Genomic DNA, 19,332 nt, shown 5'->3' on the forward strand with positions numbered 1-19,332 from the left:
GAACTGAGAATCATATACAAAGATGAAAGTGAGTGCTTAAATATACTATTAATTAAATAGAATGCAGTAAGTATGATACATTGATTCATTTTATCAGTATACATTTGTATAAACATCAAAGATACAATAATTCTGGAGTAACTTAGTATTTAGAAACAACACAAAAAGATGCAGAATTTAATTATTTTGTTAGAGTTGGTTTTAAAGAATTCTAAGGGGGCTATTCACCAAAATGTTCGTTTTGCAAAAAAAGACGAAAAAATCAGCTCCAATTTTATTAAAACAATCCAACTGCTGCAATTTGTTTCTTTTATAATTCTTGTGGTTTTCATATACACCAGTTGTGCATCAGAGATTCTTTGGAAAATACAGTATTTCCATGAGTTAAATAGTATTTGTAGAACAAAAATACTTTCATGAACTATTGCTAGCAATCACTGTTAAACAACTCAATTGATTCTGATGACGATTGGCCAAAGGCAGGAAAAGACTTAAGTGACATGTGAAAAAGTTCACACACAATAGTTTTTCTTTAGGGTCTTTATCTGTACCTTAGTAAAAGCTATAGCCAAATGGGAATAGGTGACCTTTCTTCAACTGTGATCATCTTGATTGATCTTATTTAAACAATTAGTCATTTTTTTTCAAGCCACTTTTGAAATAGACTGACCGCATCCTAGCAGGCAAGATTTAAACAGTCAACAGTTAACAATAGCATCAAAAAGGGAAACTTGATGGGGTTTACTGTCACTTTAAAGCACTGGGCTTTGCATTGTTAAAATCTGTCAGATATTTTGAAATGTCCCTCTCACTATGGTGCCACACCCCCTGCGTGTCCTTATAATAAAATTGGTTTTACTCCTGATTAAATCATTTTCTCCCTTCCCACTACCATACTTTTCATAATGGACCTGTGTGCTATACAGCTGGTGTTCTTCCCATGGTACCAATTCTTACTTTATCTTTTAAGCACTTTGCTGTTAGGAACTCATGCAGAGGGCTTATGTTTTGTTAAGAGCTTCATTCTTACAGAAATAGCTTAACACATGTTCTAAAAATGTTGTACAATTTATTGCTGGAAACACATTTAGAAAATGTAAAAGTAGCTGTGTCATAACAATTTAAGTTGAATTACACATAAAACAATGACTACTGTTATGGGTTTATGTTTATTCAGTAAGACATTTGTTAAGGTATGTCAACATTCATTCAGCTACCTTGTAATTTATCTCCATTGTTGAATGTACTTTTGTATTCAAACCACCATCACCAAGTCGCACAATGATGATAGCTATCATAACATCATTTTCAGTGATCTAATAAGTGACCTACAAAGCCTTTTAAGGTGATCTACAGAAAATGTACAACCACTCATGAATTGATAGACATGCATGCAAATGTACAAGCCTGAGGAATCCATAATGTTAAATGGTCTTGTTTTGTTTCCCACTTCTTTTTGAAGGTTATTCTGATAAGTGGAAGAACACCAGCAGTTGATAGTCATATTGTAGAAACAGAATTTGATGGCAGATAAGAACCACTTGGCCCATCCAACTTCCCATCTGCTGTAAAACCTCAGTCCCTTCGTGATCATTAGCCTTCTTCACATTCACCCTAAGCATGCCCCCTTCCAAGCATGACCTCTTGTTCTTGCACTTTTCTCTGAAATCTGCTTCCCTCCTTTAATTTTTCAAACCATTTATGAGTTTAAAGTTGCCACTCTCCCTTCTCTGCTCTAACCTCTACATATTAAGGCCCTTTAGTCTTTCCTGATACATTTTTGCTATAGACCATGCACTATTCTAGTAGCTAGTCTATGCATAGTGTTCAATTTATGTATTTTCTTCCAGATATATCGTATGATGCATGGTCTTCGGAACTGAACATAACATAGGTGAGGTCTTACCAATGATCTAAAGAATGGCATCAATACCTCTCCCCTTCTGCTGCTAATATGTCTCCCTATATGTTAAACTTATGTATTCTCCTTGTATCATATTCCTGTAGAAACCAGACTCCAATGTTATATGCCTGTGCAGGTACCATCATAGATGCTTATATACTGCCACAACAACTTGTAGTTAGAATTGAGGACTCATAGTTATGCCTCTTCAGTATTTCTTAACCCCCTGAGTGCTGTAATTATACATCACTACATATATGAGGCAATAACACATAAGCTATGGGACTGCAATAATGCAATGACTTAACATGTGATGCCTTACATGGGCAACACCCTCCACCTGCTTCAATTAAACAATTAGGGCTATAAATGAGGAGTCGGGCAGACACAAGGAATACTCTTTGATAAAGTTCCGTCGGGAACGAAACGCGTCAGAGGACAGTCAACATGTAATTTTAATGGCGTACCAGCCACAATAAAGCCTTTTTCTACGTTTTTGCACATGCCCTAGCCAGAGTGTCTTTTTTGCAGTGCTCGTATCCCCCCCCCCCTTTTTTTCATTTATGAGTTTAAAGTTGCCACTCTCCCTTCTCTGCTCTAACCTCTACATATTAAGGCCCTTTAGTCTTTCCTGATACATTTTTGCTATAGACCATGCACTATTCTAGTAGCTAGTCTATGCATAGTGTTCAATTTATGTATTTTCTTCCAGATATATCGTATGATGCATGGTCTTCGGAACTGAACATAACATAGGTGAGGTCTTACCAATGATCTAAAGAATGGCATCAATACCTCTCCCCTTCTGCTGCTAATATGTCTCCCTATATGACTTAACATCCTGATAGCTTTCCCCATTGCTTTGTCACATTGTCTACTTTTAAAACTTTCAAAAATAATGATTCCCTTTTGTCTATAGTGCCAATAATCTTGCATTCTGCCTTCGGATGTTTGTGACACAAATGCATTATTTTGACCATTTTGGACACTTTTTAGTAAGGTAGTACAATCAGAGCAGGATGTAATTTCTCTCCAGAAAGATTTGGATAGACTGAAAACTTGGGCAGGTAAATTGCAGATGAGGTTTAATACAGATAAATGTAAGGTTATGCATTTGGGAAACAAGAATAAACAGACAATGTACAAATTAAATGGGGATTACTTAGGAGAATCCTTGATGGAGAAGGATTTACGAGTGTTTGTAGACAGCAGGCTTAGAATAGTGCCCAAAATTGCAAAGGCAAACAAGATCTTATCTTGCATTAAACAGGGAATGGATGGAAGCGAAGTAAACATAATTATGCCATCAATAAAGTGTTAGTAAGACCACACCTTGAATATGGAGTACAGTTTTGGGCACCACTCAATAAAAAAGACATTAACTAGAACTAGAAAAAGTGCAGAGAAGAGCCACCAAATTAACAAAAGGGGATTAAAAATCAGATTTATGAGGAGAGGCTAGCTAAATTAGATTTGTTTACATTAGAAAAGAGGCGTCAGAGGAGATCTGATAACTTCATATAAATATATTCGGGACAATACAAGAAGCTTTCGAAGGAACCATTCATCCCAAGGGCAGTACAAATGAGACAGAGGCATTCCTTAAGGTTGGAGGAAAGGAGATTTCACTGGCAACAAAGGAAAGGGATCTTTAAAGTAAGGGAGGATAAAATTTGGAATTCATTACCCATGGAGATTGTGATGGCAGATACAATAGATATCTTCAAAAAAAGTTTGGCCATCTTTTAGAAAGGAAAGGTATACAGGGATATACCAAATAAGTAGAGTAGGAAGGATATTGATCCAGGGAGTAATCTGATTTCCAATATTTGGAGTCAGGAAGGAATTTATTTTTCCCCTCCGGAGATATCATTAGATGATATTTCACTGGGGTTTGTGGTTTACCTTCCTCTGGATCAATATACTGTAAGTACAAATATAGCATAAAGTATCTGTCGTCTAAATTTAGCATACTGAAGGTTCAACTTGATGGACATATGTCTTTTTTCAATCTCATCTACTACGTAACAATTTAAGTGTCGTTTCCTCTACCGCCAAAGGGCTCTGGTCGCTCACCTCCCTTGGTTCACCCACGTAGAAGCTAGAAAGGGATTCCTGTTAGCACCAATCTATAAGATTACCAATCACCCAAATTTTAAAAATCCGCTAAAAATTGTAGTTGATGAAACAAAAAGAGGGGATGTGTATCACAACAAAAGAAAATAAAGACACAACTCATTACATTTAATTTAATATCATATTTGTATTGGACATATATAGTATAAAACAGACATAGCAGAATTCATCTTTGCCACACAATATACTGTACATAATAAAAAAATTACAAATAACTTTAAGAATATAAAAAGCAAAAAAAACCTTCATACTTATATAAGAAGTGGTTAAATTATACTAGGCTGACACCAGAGCAAAAGAGACATAACATTTCTTGCTCAAAATGGACCTTTGTCAAAAGTAAAAAATAAAAATAAATAAATAAAAAGAATAAATATAGCATACTACTTACTGTTCGCTCCACTATGTGGAATGTCAATGTGCACATTTCTCATGTTGTATTTTTCAATAGTAGTCTCCACAGTCTTGACCATTCCTCTAATCTAACTAAATCATGAATCATTTTGTTTTCCGCCCTGGAGTGTCAACACTTGCAGATCATTGTGTTACCTGGAAAAAGGTATACTTTCACTTCCAGACAATTTGTAATGTCACTAATAAAGATATTAAGGAACATCAGTCCCGGTACAGATCCCTGAGCTATTCTCAATTCCTAGCCAAGGACTAATGTTTCCATTCATTTCTTGTCTACTGACAGGCTTACTGGCCTGTAGTTACCTGCCTCTTCCCTACTTCCATTTTTGTGAAGTTTGACTACGCTTGCTCTTCTCCAGTTATCTTGTACAATACCGGTTAATAGTGACTGGTTAAATAGTTCTGTTAATGGCATTGCCTGCACCAAAAGGCTCTTTTAATATCCTTGAATGTATCCCGTACGGCAACATTGACTTGTCCACTTTCAGTTTTGAAGGCAAATGGAATTATGTCCACCACGTTTCCATTTATATTTTTGTTCCCTAAATGTCGACCCTCTTATTCAGCTTCACCGGCTGAGCAAAAATTATTATTAAGGTGATCTGCTTTTCATTTATCTCCCACAACATGACTGTCCTCTTTGGGTTTTAGGTCTGTGTAGCGCACTTTCCCCCACCCCCTGGGAGATGTGTGGCTATGGTGTGTGTGGTGCAGTGCAATATCTTTGGCTCACAGGAAACTTGAGCCTCCGCTGCTGGGAACCGTGTCCTCACACTCCCTGGGTTTACTCCCAAGTACTAAGGTGCCACTGGGCTCCCAACACACTTATATCCACAGAGTCACTCACTCTCCCATGTGTGTGTGACAGCACTGCCCCACTAGTCCGTGTATGGTTGGTGCACTTGGTGAGATGAGTTTCCTGCTGGGGTGCGTCCACACCTGGGCAGGCAGTGATGAATATGGGATCCATGGATCTGACACGATAACCCGCGAAGCCTCCACCTTTAAGTTGGGTGGGTCTGGCATGGATTGTACCACCATGAACAATGTCTCTTAGATTAGATTAGATGGGTGATCTGGTCCCAGATTAATTAAAGCCAGCGCAGCCGCGTCCTGGCTAGATTCTTATCACTATAGAAGCTAATGGAGCAGTGTCCCTGTCTAAGGGTCTGTCCCTGTAGCAGCAAAAATCTAGTTGGTCTCAGGGCCTACCTTGGGCCTAAGGGGGTTAAGCTAGGCCTATTCCAGGGAAGCACAGCTCCCTGGACACTGCCTCTCAGCTTCAGCTCCCTCCGTAGACTGGCGTGCTCCCAATGTGTGAAAATGTATCTATCCCTGATGCATTGAGTCCTTGCAGCCCTTTTGGCCTAGCTGCAGCACCTTGGGATTCTGGGGGCTGTAGTTCCATGCAGACCTCTATGGGTAATGGCTGCCCTGCACCTCAGCTTCTGCGCATATGTGAAGCTCCCTAATGGCCGCCGCGCATGCGAGCCATTCTGCAAATGCATTCGCAATCCGCGATGGTGGCACCTGCTAGCTGGGTGCGCCGTGAAGCCTCCGGAGCACCGGAGCGCTCCCTGCTTCCTGCCCCCACCTTCCTGCCTAACCGCCAAGGCCTCCGCTGACTCCGATGGCGCCCGCAGACTCCTGAAAAAGACGTCATTACGTCGAAACGCGTAGAGTCGGGCTTTCGCAGCCATCTTGGAGAAGGAAAGAAGCAGGGGAATCTTTGCTGTGTGCGGTTCCGGCGAGCTTTGACGTCACGTTCCGGAAGTGACGTTCGCGGTAGCTGTTCAGAGGAAGACCGAACAGAAAGAGACACGCATAAGCAAAGACCCTCGTGTACACATGCTGTTATTCCTTCGATTGCCGTAAGCCTCCATTTGTCTTTTACACTAGATTAAATTGTTATCTTTTATCTACACTATGGTTGTTTTCTGCTTTCTCGGAGATTGCTGACATATATACTACATCACCAGACTGGGCTGCACTACAGGTCTCACCTGGCACATATGCTCATTTTCCTGCTGCGTTTGTGAGTAGGAATTTGGAAGCTTTTCATTTATTATTCACTACACTGGTTTTACAATATCACACTATCCATTGTTTTTTCTTTTTTGGGCACCTGGCGACGACGCTCCCCTGGAACTTCATCTACATTGGCTGTAGTTCCATGCAGACCTCTATGGGTAATGGCTGCCCTGCACCTCAGCTTCTGCGCATACGTGAAGCTCCCTAATGGCCGCCGCGCATGCAAGCCATTCTGCAAATACGTTCGCAATCCGCGATGGTGGCACCTGCTAGCTGGGTGCGCCCTGAAGCCTCCGGAGCACCGGAGCGCTCCCTGCTTCCTGCCCCCACCTTCCTGCCTAACTGCCAAGGCCTCCGCTGACTCCGATGGCGCCCGCAGTCCCTCCGACCGCCTGGGGGTAAGGAAAAGGCAACGGGGAGCCCAGAGGGAGACCCATGCTATACTGTCCCCCTGGTAAAACCCCAACGTCCCCGCTAAGGACAGCGTAACATAACATATCAATAACAACAAAGTTATATAATAAAAATGCTTAATAAACACAACTTAACACATACTGACTATACATAAGTTAAAGGGATCGGGGGACACGCGCCTCTCAGCTGGTCCCCATCACCCAGGCTCCAAGTGCGGCCGCTTGTCCCAGACCCCCTCCCCGTCGGCTCCTTACCTCCTCCGGTCGGACGCCATGCCGCTCCTCCACGGCAAACGCCGCATCCTCCCACACGCGGCCGGGGCATGCGCACGGGAACCTTACAGGGTGCGCGTGCACCCGATCCTCTTTGCCATCATCCCACACCGCTGGCTCCGCCTCCCATCAGCTACAGGCTGTTTCCAACACTCACCTGGATTACTCCCACTCTGGGCACCTGAACCTATCCCTGGGCTTGCTCAGACAGGCCTCAGCTCCACCTCTTGCTCTCATTGGTCCTCCTGCATTAATAACCCCAGTCTGCCCTCTCCTTCCTCGCTCTGCATAGTTCTTCTGTGGCTTCGCTTGTTCGGTCGTCTATGCCTGGCTCTCTTCTGTATACAGCTCCAGTTCCTGTCCCTGCCCCTGTTGGATACCCTTGGATTTGATCTTGGCTCTCGTTGACTTTGTGTACCTCGCTACTCCCTGGACTCGGCTTTGGACCTTACTACGCTGCTCTCCTTCCCCTGCCCTACAGCTCTTGGATCTCTACCCACGGACTTTTGGCACCCCGGACACAGCAAGTATCAAGTTAACCCTTTCTCACCAGGCCCGGCAACGCATTATACCACACTCCAGGCATGCCCTCACTGCTGTGGGTGTGTGTTATACCCTTACCCACCTCAGTATTGGGGACTGGCCAGGTCTGCGGGCATTCAGGCATTACATTATGCAGAGCTAAACAAATGCAGACCCCCCTGAGGTGGGCCAAGGTGTATCTATGGATCACTGGCAATTTTTAAGTGATCAAGTCACGGCCGTGGCACAGCAGCTTTCTAACCTCCCCCTGCGGGACTCACCAGCTGCACCGTCTCCTCCTGCCCCAGTACCTTTGGGCCTCTCGGAGCCACGTATTCCACCTCCCAACCGGTATGCCGGAGACCGCCTTACTTGCCGGGGATTCTTGAACCAATGTGATGTCCAGTTCGAGATGTCCCCATCTCGGTTTCCCATAGATCACTCTAAGGTGGCTTATGTCTACGCCCTGCTGACGGGAGACACTCTCGGTTGGGCTTCACCTCTCTGGGAGCACAGAGCTGAGATAACACAAGACTACCCCAGATTTCGGCAAGAGTTCCAGCAGGTCTTTGACACGCCAGTGCGTAGGGAAACTGCCGCTTCTTCCTTGTTTCATCTCTCCCAGGGTCACAGGTCGGCTGCAAGATATGCGGTGGAGTTCCGCACCATCGCTGTGGAGACTCGGTGGAATGATGAAGCCCTTTCCGCGGCATATTGGCAGGGATTGACCGAATCCCTCAAGGACGACCTGGCAGCTCACGCTCGTCCTTCATCTCTAGAGGACCTTATTGCCCTCAGCATCCGGATGGACCAGCGCATTCAAGAGAGACGCCAGGAGCGCCAGCGTCCCTGTTTTATGCTGCCCTCATCTGCTTTTCCTAGGTCTCCTCCCTTGGCTCTTCCTGCATTGGACGCTCCTGAACCGATGCAGATTGGTAGCCAGCAGCTCCGGACCACTGAGAGAACACAACGCCGAAATGAGGGTCTCTGCTTCTACTGTGGGTCCCCGGAACATCAACTACATCACTGTCGCCTGCGACCGGGAAACGAGAATGTCCTGTAAAGGTTGAGGGGCTTTTACTGGGTACCATCTCTCCTTGCCCCTCTCCTCCAAAAGAGCTACCGAAGAGAATTCTTCTGCCCATAACTCTCGAGGGTCCCAATGTCCGGGTAGCAGTGGAAGCCTTCATCGACTCCGGGTCCGGTGGCAACTTCTTGGATCAGGACTCTGCTTGCAACAATCAAATTCCGTTAGTCAAGAAGAAGTCACATCTGTCTTGAGGCTATTGATGGTCGACCGCTCCAACCAGCATTTATAATATTGGAATCTGTTCCTCTCACCCTGATCACCGCGGATGGTCATACGGAGGTCATCATCTTCGATGTCTTCCACTCACCCACTGTCCAGGTCATTTTGGGATTGCCGTGGCTCCAGCTTGACAACCCGCGTGTCGATTGGACAGACAAATTACCGATCCAGTGGGGTCCTACGTTGAAGGAGGCGGTCATTCCTCCCATTACCGTGCTCGCTGGTCTCGATGCTTCTTCACCTCGTCTCTCTACCCTACCTGAGGTATACTGTGATTTTTTGGATGTCTTCAACAAGACTCAGGCGGAAGTCTTACCACCTCGTCGTTCGTACGACTGCCCTATCGAATTAATTTCTGGAGCCACACTCCCTAAATCTAAGTCGTATCCCCTCTCCGTGCCTGAGACTGAGGCTATAGCGGCTGACATCCAGGAGAATCTCAAGAGAGGTTTTATTCGGAGTTCCACTTCCCCGGCCGGAGCGGGTTTCTTCTTTGTGAAGAAGAAGGATGGCTCCCTAAGACCCTGTATCGACTTTAGTGGGCTTAACAAAATCACGGTTAAAAAACGGTATCCTCTACCTCTAATTTCGGAATACTTTGACCGCTCCAAGGAGCCTCTATATTTTCCAAACTTTACCTGAGAGGAGCTTACAATCTAATCCGAATACGCGAGGGTGACGAGTGGAAGACTGCATTCAACACACGTACGGGTCATTATGAATATCTAGTGATGCTGTTCGGCCTCTGCAATGCCCCAGCCGTCTTCCAATAATTTATGAATGACATTTTCCGGAACATTTTGGGTGTTTTTGTCATCGTATACCTAGATGATATCCTCATTATCTCCAAAAACCTGGAGGAGCACATTCGTCACACTAGGGTGGTCCTCGCTCGGCTTTGTGCCAATAGCCTGTACGCGAAGATGGAAAAATGTCTATTCCACCAATCATCCACAGCCTTCCTTGGCTATATAATTTCCGACAAAGGCTTCACCATGGATCCTGAGAAATTGAAGGCTGTTCTAGAGTGGCCGTTGCCGAACTCCTTAAAAGCCGTCCAGCGTTTCCTTGGGTTTTCAAACTACTATCGGAAATTCATCCGTAATTTCTCCACTATCGCTCTACCCATTACCGCTCTCACCAAAAAAGGGGCTGACCCAGCAGCATGATCCCCAGATGCCATCAAAGCCTTTGAGTTTTTTAAAAGGCTTTCGTCTCTGCCCCCATCCTTCATCACCTGGACACGTCTCTTCCTTTCACCCTTGAGGTTGACGCTTCAGATGTGGGAGCTGGGGCAGTACTCTCGCAAAGGTCCTCACCCCAAGAAAGACTCTATCCTTGTGGATTCTTTTCTAGGAAATTGTCTTCGGCCGAGAGAAATTATGATGTCGGGAACCGTGAACTTTTGGCTATCAAGTTAGCCTTGCAAGAATGGAGACACCTCCTCGAGGGTACCAGAGAGCCAGTAGCAATGCTTACCGATCACAAAAACTTATTGTATATTGAGGGGGCTCGTCGTCTGGGATCCCGTCAAGCACGTTGGGCACTTTTTTTTTCTCGTTTCAATTACACAATTTCTTATATTTTGGGTACCAAGAATATCAAGGCTGATGCACTTTCTCACCAGTTCTCTACAGAGGAAGGATCTAACGAATCTTCAGAGTCTATTCTTCCTGCAAGATACATTATTTCCGCCAATACTTTCAACATCCTGGATGAGATCACCAAAGCCCATGCTCATATCCCTAGGAGATTTAAGGTGCCAGAAGGACGTCTGTACGCTGCTACACATTTTCGCCACAAGATCTTGGAGAGGGGGCATTATTCCAGATCAACTGGTCATCCTGGCTTCAAGAGGACAGTGGATCTTATTAAACGGACCTTTTGGTGGCCTAATATGAGCAAAGACCTTTTTGATTTCACCAGAGCTTGTCCAGCCTGTGCTCAGAGCAAGTCCCCCCCAACACAAGCCATCCAGTCTTCTCCTTCCCCTTCCTATTCCGGAACGGCCTTGGAAGCATATTTCCATGGACTTTATTGTGGCACTTCCTCCTTCTAAGGGGATGAAAACGATCCTTGTAGTAGTGGACAGATTTTCCAAGCACACACACTTTGTACCCCTCAAGGGTCTCCCCAATTTAGCTACCTTGGCTGACATATTTTCTAAAGAAATTTTCAGGTTACATGGCGTTCCACTCACCATTGTCTCGGATAGGGGTACTCAATTCATTTCTAAGTTTTGGCGAGCATTCTCTCAGAGACTTGGCATATCCCTCCTCTTCTCCTCGAGTACCACCCACAGACCAACGGCCAGATGGAGAGAATGAATCAGACCTTGGAGCAGTATCTCAGATGCTTTGTGTCAGAATCTCAAAACAACTGGGTGGACCTACTACCCTAGGCGGAGTTCGCAATTAATTCGTTGAAGAATGAATCCACGCAAGAGTCGCCTTTCTTCATTAATTTTGGGTTCCACCCCAGCAGCCTTCCTCTTTCTTCCCTGCCCTCTGGTGTACCTGCAGCAGATATCCAAGTTTCTAATCTACAAGACTCCTGGAAAAAGATTCAAAAAGCCTTGCAAGGGGCCGTCCAAAAACAAAAGGCTCAAGCAGATCGGCGACGTCAGGTGGCTCCAGAGTACAAACCTGGAGACAGAGTCTGGCTTTCTTCAAAGAAATTTAAACTGAAAACTCCTTCTCAAAAGCTGGTGCCCAGATTCTTGGGTCCCTTCAAGGTCCTCGAACGGATCAATCCAGTAGCCTATCGACTTTCGCTACCTCCCACCATGAGGATACCCTCAGTGTTCCACATTTCCCTTCTGAAACCCTTTCTGAAAGTACATTTTCCGGACGGTTCTCATAGACCCAACCCCATCGTAATACAAGGGCAACAAGAATTTGAGGTTCACTCCATTCTCGATTCACGTTTTTCTAGGGGCAAACTTCAGTTTCTCGTTCATTGGAAGGGATATGGACCGGAGGAACGTTCCTGGGTAGCTTGTTATCACATTCACGCCCCAGCTCTTCTTAAACAATTTAATCGGAAATTTCCTCACAAACCTTGGGAGGATCGTCCGGAGTCTGATCCTCTCAGCGGGTCCCCGTCACCCAGGCTCCCAGTGCGGCCGCTCATCCCAGACCCCCTCCCCGTCGGCTCCTTACCTCTTCCGGTCGGACGCCATGCCGCTCCTCCGCGGCGCATGCCGCATCATCCCACACGTGGCCGGGACGCGCGCACGGGAACCTTACAGGGCGCGCGTGCACCCGATCCTCTTTGCCGTCATTCCGCACTGCTGGCTCCGCCTCCCATCAGGTACAGGCTGTTTCCACCACTCACCTGGATGACTCCCACTCTGGGCACCTGAACCTATCCCTGGGCTCGCTCAGACAGGCCCCTGCTCCAACTCTTGCTCTCATTGGTCCTCCTGCATATATAACCCCAGTCTGCCCTCTCCTTCCTCGCTCTGCATAGTTCTTATGTGGCTTCGCTTGTTCGGTCGTCTATGCCTGGCTCTCTTCTGTATTACAGCTCCAGTTCCTGTCCCTGCCCCCATTGGATACCCTTGGATTTGATCTTGGCGCTCGTTGACTTTGTGTACCTTGCTACTCCCTGGACTCGGCTTTGGACTTTACTACGCTGCTCTCTCCTGCCCCTGAACTATGGCTCTCGGATCTCTACCCACGGACTTCTGGCACCCCGGACACAGCAAGTATCAAGTTAACCCTTTCTCACCAGGCCCGGGAACGCATCATACCACACTCCAGGCATGCCCTCACTGCTGTGGGTGTGAGTTATACCCTTACCCATCTCAGTATTGGGGACTGGCCAGGTCTGCGGGCATTCAGGCGTTACAATAAGGTTGTACATTTCCGTAAACATTATTATAACCGATTTCAACTTGCTACAAGCCCACTGCTGAGCTTCATAATCGGGTGCCCCAATTTGGTCATAGGTCATCCGATTTGGAGGATGCCTAACTCTCTGGCTCCGCCTGAACGTCTCATCAGCGACTCCCTCTGGGGAGTAGTACACACAGTCCTGAGGCTCAGCCTCTCTCATTTAGGGTGTAAATGTCTCTGAATAGTCTCTCTGTGGTATGAAGCACAGACATCTGGGGTCCAGGGGTTGGCTCATTGGAGCCACCCTAGGGGCGTTGTTCATCGGGGCCCTTTACTCGTAGCTCCTCTGGGAGGTGCTCCATAACTGTGGGGTTCCCTTTGAGAGGGTCCCTCCATAGGATCCTCTATGACTTGGGTGGCTGTTTTCTCCATTTCCATAGAGTTCTTAGTAGACTCATTGGTGGTTTCATTTGCAGTGTTCTCGTGGTCTTCGGATTGTTCCGGCTCACCGTCCTGTGGTGTATCCGGTATCTCTGGCTCGTCGTTTCCCACTTGCGGGATGGGGAGAAGGTGGTTCCTTTGCCAGATCCTTACCCAGCCATCCGTGTCTCTTATGCGGTAGACCGGGAGGCCCGGCATCTGTAACTCGACCTCGAACACACCGTCATGCCAACGGTCGGCTAATTTATGTTTCACAGGAATCCCGAGGTTGTGGAGAAGCATGGCATCTCCAGGGCAAATTTCCCGGTGTGGTCATATCGCCTCTTGTTGTTGGCGTTGAGTTGGGCAGTGGACTTTTCGGCTTGCTGGAAAGCCTGTTGCAGGTTTTCCTGAAGTCTTTGCACATATCTGAAGTGCGTCGCGTTGTGTATCCCATCTGTTGATACTCGCACATCCACAGGCAGCCTGGCTTCTCGCCCAAACATTAGGAAGTAAGGGGAGAACCCGGTGGACTTGTGGCGGGTACAGTTTTATGCATGTACCAAGGTCTCTACATGCCGGCTCCACTCTGCCTTCTGTGCGCTTTCTGTGTACCCAGAATGTCCAACAGTGTCCTGTTGAACTGCTCCGGCAAGGTGTCTCCCCTGGATGATACGGGGTTATCCGGATGGGAATATTGAGAATCTTGAGCAGCTCCCGTATCAATTTGCTCTCAAAATTCCGGGCTTTGTCGGAGTGAAGGTGGTAAGGGAGACCATAATGGATGAAGTATTTCTCCCAAAGGATCTTTGCCACGGTAATGGCCTCCTGGTCTTTGGTGGGGAAGGACTGTGCATATCGAGTATCATGGTCCGTGATGACCAACACATTGCAGATACCTCTGGCGTCAGGTTCCATGCACAGGAAATTCATGCACACAAAGTCCATAGGGCCTGAGCTCTTTGGTGCACCATTGGGGCGCTCTGGTAGGGAGAGTCTTGCACTGGATGCACCTTGAGCACTGATGACAATGCCGCTCCACTGACTCACGCATCTTTGGCCAGAGGTCTTCTCCACACCGAGATGGCCATGGTCATCATGCAGTGACTTCAGAACCATATATTGTAGGTTCTGAGGCAGACCAGTTGCCATCTATCCGGGTGGTCGTGGTACTGTACCACCCGATAGAGTAGACCGTTGTCAAGTTTGAATTTGTCTGCTTCTCGCATGAGGATGGCGACCATGTCGCTGGGGCACATTTTAGAATCGCAGGCTTGTTTTTCTGGACTGTCTGATGCATGATGCCAGCGACGTGGTCCTTAATCTGATTTTGGACCATATCCCTCCACGCTATGATTTTATCATGGGTGATAATTCCTTCCTTTCTAGGTCACAGTAAGCGGCAGGTATGGCCTGGGATTGGCATCCAAAGGAGTCTGCGACCCTTAACTCTGAGTAGGCCACTCTATCTTCTATGACAGCAGCCGTATTACACATGGCTCTCATCCCTGGTCCCAGAATCTCCTCCCAGGGGTCAACGTCTGGAGTGATGCTCAGTCCTGGTCTTCGAGATCGAGCATCCGCTCAGATTTTCAGGGGCCCTGGTTTATATTTCAGCGTGAATTTGTAGTTTGATAAAGCCGCCAGCCATCGGTGGCCGGTAGGATCCAGTTTGCAGGATGTTAGTATGTGTGTGGGCGGATTGTTATCCATCCTCACTTCGAAAATTACGCCGTACATGTAGTCAAGGAGCTTGTCCATGATGGCCCACTTGAGGGCGAGGATTTCCAACTTGTAGACAGGATAATTCTGGTCGCTGGGGGTTAAACTGCGGCTGACGTAGGCCACCAGTCGAAAGCCAGCCGGGTTCTTCTGGTGTAAGACTACACCTAGGCTGTTGAAGCTCGCATCCACATGAAGGATCTAGGGCTGCACGGGATCAGCATAAGCGAGAACGGGTGCCTCCATTAGGCTTATCTTCAGGCCGATGAATGCCTTTTCACAGGCGTCCGTCCACTTGTCGTCGAACAGCAGTCATGTTGTGGTGGCCTTCCACCCTCTCCTCAGGATATATCTTGAGAAGGTTGTTATGGACCTTTGCTTTGCTTGAATACCCCTCCACGAAGCGGCAATATTATCCACAGAATCCTAGAAAGGAACATAGCTCCATAACGTTTTCGGGACTTGGCCAGCTCACATCGGATTCAACTTTTGCGGGGTCGGTAGCTATCACATCTGCAGACACTACATGTCCAACGTAGGACACTGAGATGCGGCAGAATCGACATTTGTCAAAGGACAGCTTCAAGCCATTATGGCCCAACCACTGCAGCACTTTCAGTAGCCGTTATTCGTTTTCCTCCAGAGTCTTGCCAAAGAAGATGATATCGACCAGGAAGACTAAATTTTCCCGTGGGTTCATGTCGCCAATGGTCTTCTCCAACAAACACTGGAACATTGCGGGGGCACCACAAATGCCTTGGGGCATGCGGGTGAATTGGTAGAAGCCAAGGGGACATACGAATGAAGTCTTCTCTTGGTCTTCTCCACTCATTGGTACCTGGTAGTACGCAGATCTCAAGTCCAGTACACTGAACCACTAGCTTCCCGACAGCGGGTTGAAAATTTCTTCAATTCACGGAAGGGTGTACTGGTCAGGCATGGTGCAGTTGTTCATGGTCCGGTAGTTGACACACAATCGAACCAACCCATTCTTCTTCTGCACCACCACGATCTGTGATGCATAGGGGCTACGAGATTCTGTTACAATGCTCGCTGTATCCATCTATTGTAAAACGTCTCTCACGTCCTCCACATCTCGGGGAGCGATGCGACTGGACCGTTCCCTTAAGGGAGTGGTATCACTTAACTGGATGGTGTTTTGGGTGTTTTGGCAGCAGCCCACATCCATTTTGCTCGTGGAGAATACTTCCCTCCACTCTTCCAACTTGGCCCTTAGCCGATCCTTCCACTCAGCGGGCAGGGTGGATTCTCCAAAGTCGAATGCCAGTTTAGTTGGTTGATCTAGCAAGGCAGCAGCATTCACATGAGCGGCCATCGTCTCGACGTGGGTAACTGGGTATTTCCTGCCCAACCGTTGTCCTTGGTCAAGGGGCATGGGGTAAAGAGAGATGTTTTGGACAAACACCTTGACCGTCCCGGGTAGTTCAGTCTTTCATTCTCGAATCTTGGGCACAAGCCGGTAACCTCGATTGACATCGTCCTCTGATGTACTTTCCAGGGAGAAGAGATGGTCGGACTCGTTTCGGTCCAGATAACAACACTCAGCATACATAACCTCCACTCTCCCTGGTGGAATCGTGGTCAACCCCTTGGTGTGATTGAACAAGTCACCGTATTCTTCTTCGGCCAAGATCAGACAGCACTCTTCCTTCAGGCTTGGGTGGATTTGTAGAGTCGACAGTGGTAGCCCGCTGGCCTCTTGAAGGTATGCTCAGAACACCGCCAATACCACATCGGTATTGGTTCCCAGTATGACCAGGGAGCTTGGGTGCTCTCGGGGCTCAGGGCATATCAGAGCCTCCACATCCATGGCGTGAGAATTGCCGGAGTTCAGCTGTAGTATCTCCAGCCGAACCTTCACCACGCCGTCGATGAGGTAGTCCTCATTGCTGAGTCCCACAGCTTCATCGTGTCTGCTGGCTGCAAGGGCAGGTGGTTAAGATGGTGGTCATAGAACGGGCGGTATACAATTTTCACTTGTGACCCATTATTTTTTCGGAATTAGATTATTCCGAAAAAATTATAATATTATTGTATATGCAATATGTACCCCATATTATATATATTGTGACAAACGGCTTACTCCGGGGCTCCGTCGTTTGTCCGGGACTGTTTAGAACACGGTCTTTTAGGGTAGGTTAAATGATGAGGCGTCACGTACTGTTCCTTTAAACAGGCTATGCCTGGTTTATTCAGTCCCAGGCACTGAGACTGCCACAGTGCATACAACAGAAAACAGATCAAAACAAAAGCTGCTCACCTGAGCGATAACTTAACTTAGATATCCCTGACTCAGGGTTGGAAGTGGCTTTTCCACTTCCAACATCAAAACACAGTACTTTTGCAGTCTTACACAAATGAACAGAAAGATTGAACCTGTTTGGGGAAGAGGCTTCTCCCCTCTGTAGTTCAGCAGCCTTCCAGCCTCCAGGCTCTTGTGGGGAGACCAGAGCAAACAGGAAATCAGTCTTTCATACCTGATTCCTAATTAGCATGACAGGTGACAGAAATCAGGCAGCAGACAAACTCTGGTCTGGATCTCTCATCCCTCAGTTCCAGCGCTTGCCAAACTGTGGGATGGAGTGTATGTATTATAAGGCTGCACTCCCAGGCCAAACAGGATAGAAACTGTCTAGTATCCTGGGAGCCCTATATACGGAATTTATTACCATCCCCTGGTTTCTGTCACATATCCTCCCCCCCAGCTCAGACCTCGAGGGATGAGCGACCATGGATATTAGGGAGTGCATCCTTGACAACCCGTCAGCATTGCCATGTTTGTGCCCTGACCTGTGTTCCACAGAAAATTTAAAGGGTTGTAGGCTTAGGAACCACCTGGTCACTCTAGCATTCTTTTCCCTGTTTTGACACATCCAGGTAAGGGGTGCATGATCTGTGACCAACCGGAATTTTCTCCCCAACAGGTAGTATTTGAGCGTCTCTACAGCCCACTTTATTGCGAGACACTCTTTCTCTACTATGGAGTAATTTTTCTCCTGGGGATTTAGTTTCCTACTTAAATAAAGGATGGGGTGCTCCTCACCTTGAGACTCCTGGGAGAGTACCGCCCCCAGCCCTACCTCAGATGCGTCGGTTTGGACTACGAACTCTTTGGAGAAGTCAGGTGTGACCAACACTGGTTGGGCACAGAGAGCTTCTTTCAGGCTTCTAAAGGCCTGTTCGGTTTCGGGGGACCACTTTACCATTAGCGGTCCTCTTGCTTTTGTGAGGTCAGTTAGTGGGGTTGCCTTAGTTGCAAAATTGGGAATAAACCTTCTATAGTACCCAATTAACCCCAAAAAGGTCCTTACTTGTTTTTTTGTAACTGGCCTTGGCCAATTTTGTATCGCCTCCACTTTGAGTGTTTGGGGTTTGAGTAAACCTCTGCCAATAGAATATCCCAGATACTTGGCCTCCTCCAGACCAATAGTGCATTTAGCGGGGTTAGCAGTTAGTCCAGCAGACCGGACTGCGTCAAGCACAGCTTGGACCTTTGGAAGGTGGGATTGCCAATCTTCACTATGGATTACCACATCATCCAGGTAGGCGGCAGCATACCGAGCATGTGGTTTTAAAATTTTATCCATCATTCTTTGGAATGTGGCGGGAGCTCCATGTAAGCCAAAAGGCAACACCTTATACTGAAAGAGGCCGTCTGGGGTTGAGAAGGCTGTCTTTTCTTTTGCCCTTTCTGTGAGGGGAACCTGCCAGTACCCTTTTGTTAGGTCTAGGGTTGTGAGATATCGGGCTTTGCCCAGTCTCTCTACAAGTTCATCTACCCTGGGCATAGGATAAGTATCAAATTTTGACACCGCGTTTAGTTTCCGGTAGTCATTACAAAACCTTGTTGTACCATCTGGCTTTGGGACTAAGACTATAGGGCTGTTCCACCCACTTTGGGATTCCTCAATTACACCTAGTTTTAGCATTTTTTTAACCTCTAAACTTATAGCCTTTCTTTTGGCCTCTGGGATTCGGTACGGTTTAAGGTTAACTCGGACCCCCGGTTCAGAGACTAGGTCATGTTCAATTACGCTAGTTCTACCTGGCCGTATAGAGAAGATTTCTTTGTTTCTTTTCACTAAATTCTGAACCTCTCGTTTCTGATGAACAGACAGGGTTTCAGCTATGCTAACCTCTGGGTCAGTTTCTTGATTCTCTGACGGACCTGGGGGTACTAGGGTTAACAAGACTTCTCTATCTTTCCAGGGCTTGAGAAGGTTTATATGGTAAATTTGCTCAGGTTTCCTCCTACCTGGCTGTCTTACCTTATAATTTACTTCTCCCACTCTTTCCAAGACCTCATATGGCCCATGCCATTTAGCAAGG

General features: G+C 46.8%; 1 protein-coding gene across 2 annotated transcripts in view; it reads right to left on the reverse strand.

Annotated features, from left to right (window-relative positions):
• The window catches only part of ARHGAP15 (Rho GTPase activating protein 15), a 491,379-nt gene that overhangs the window by 86,648 nt on the left and 385,399 nt on the right, over positions 1–19,332 (reverse strand). The gene's annotated exons all lie outside the window — the stretch shown is intronic.

This window comes from Ascaphus truei, chromosome 7 (genome assembly GCF_040206685.1).
Source record: "Ascaphus truei isolate aAscTru1 chromosome 7, aAscTru1.hap1, whole genome shotgun sequence".
Lineage (NCBI taxonomy): Eukaryota > Metazoa > Chordata > Amphibia > Anura > Ascaphidae > Ascaphus > Ascaphus truei.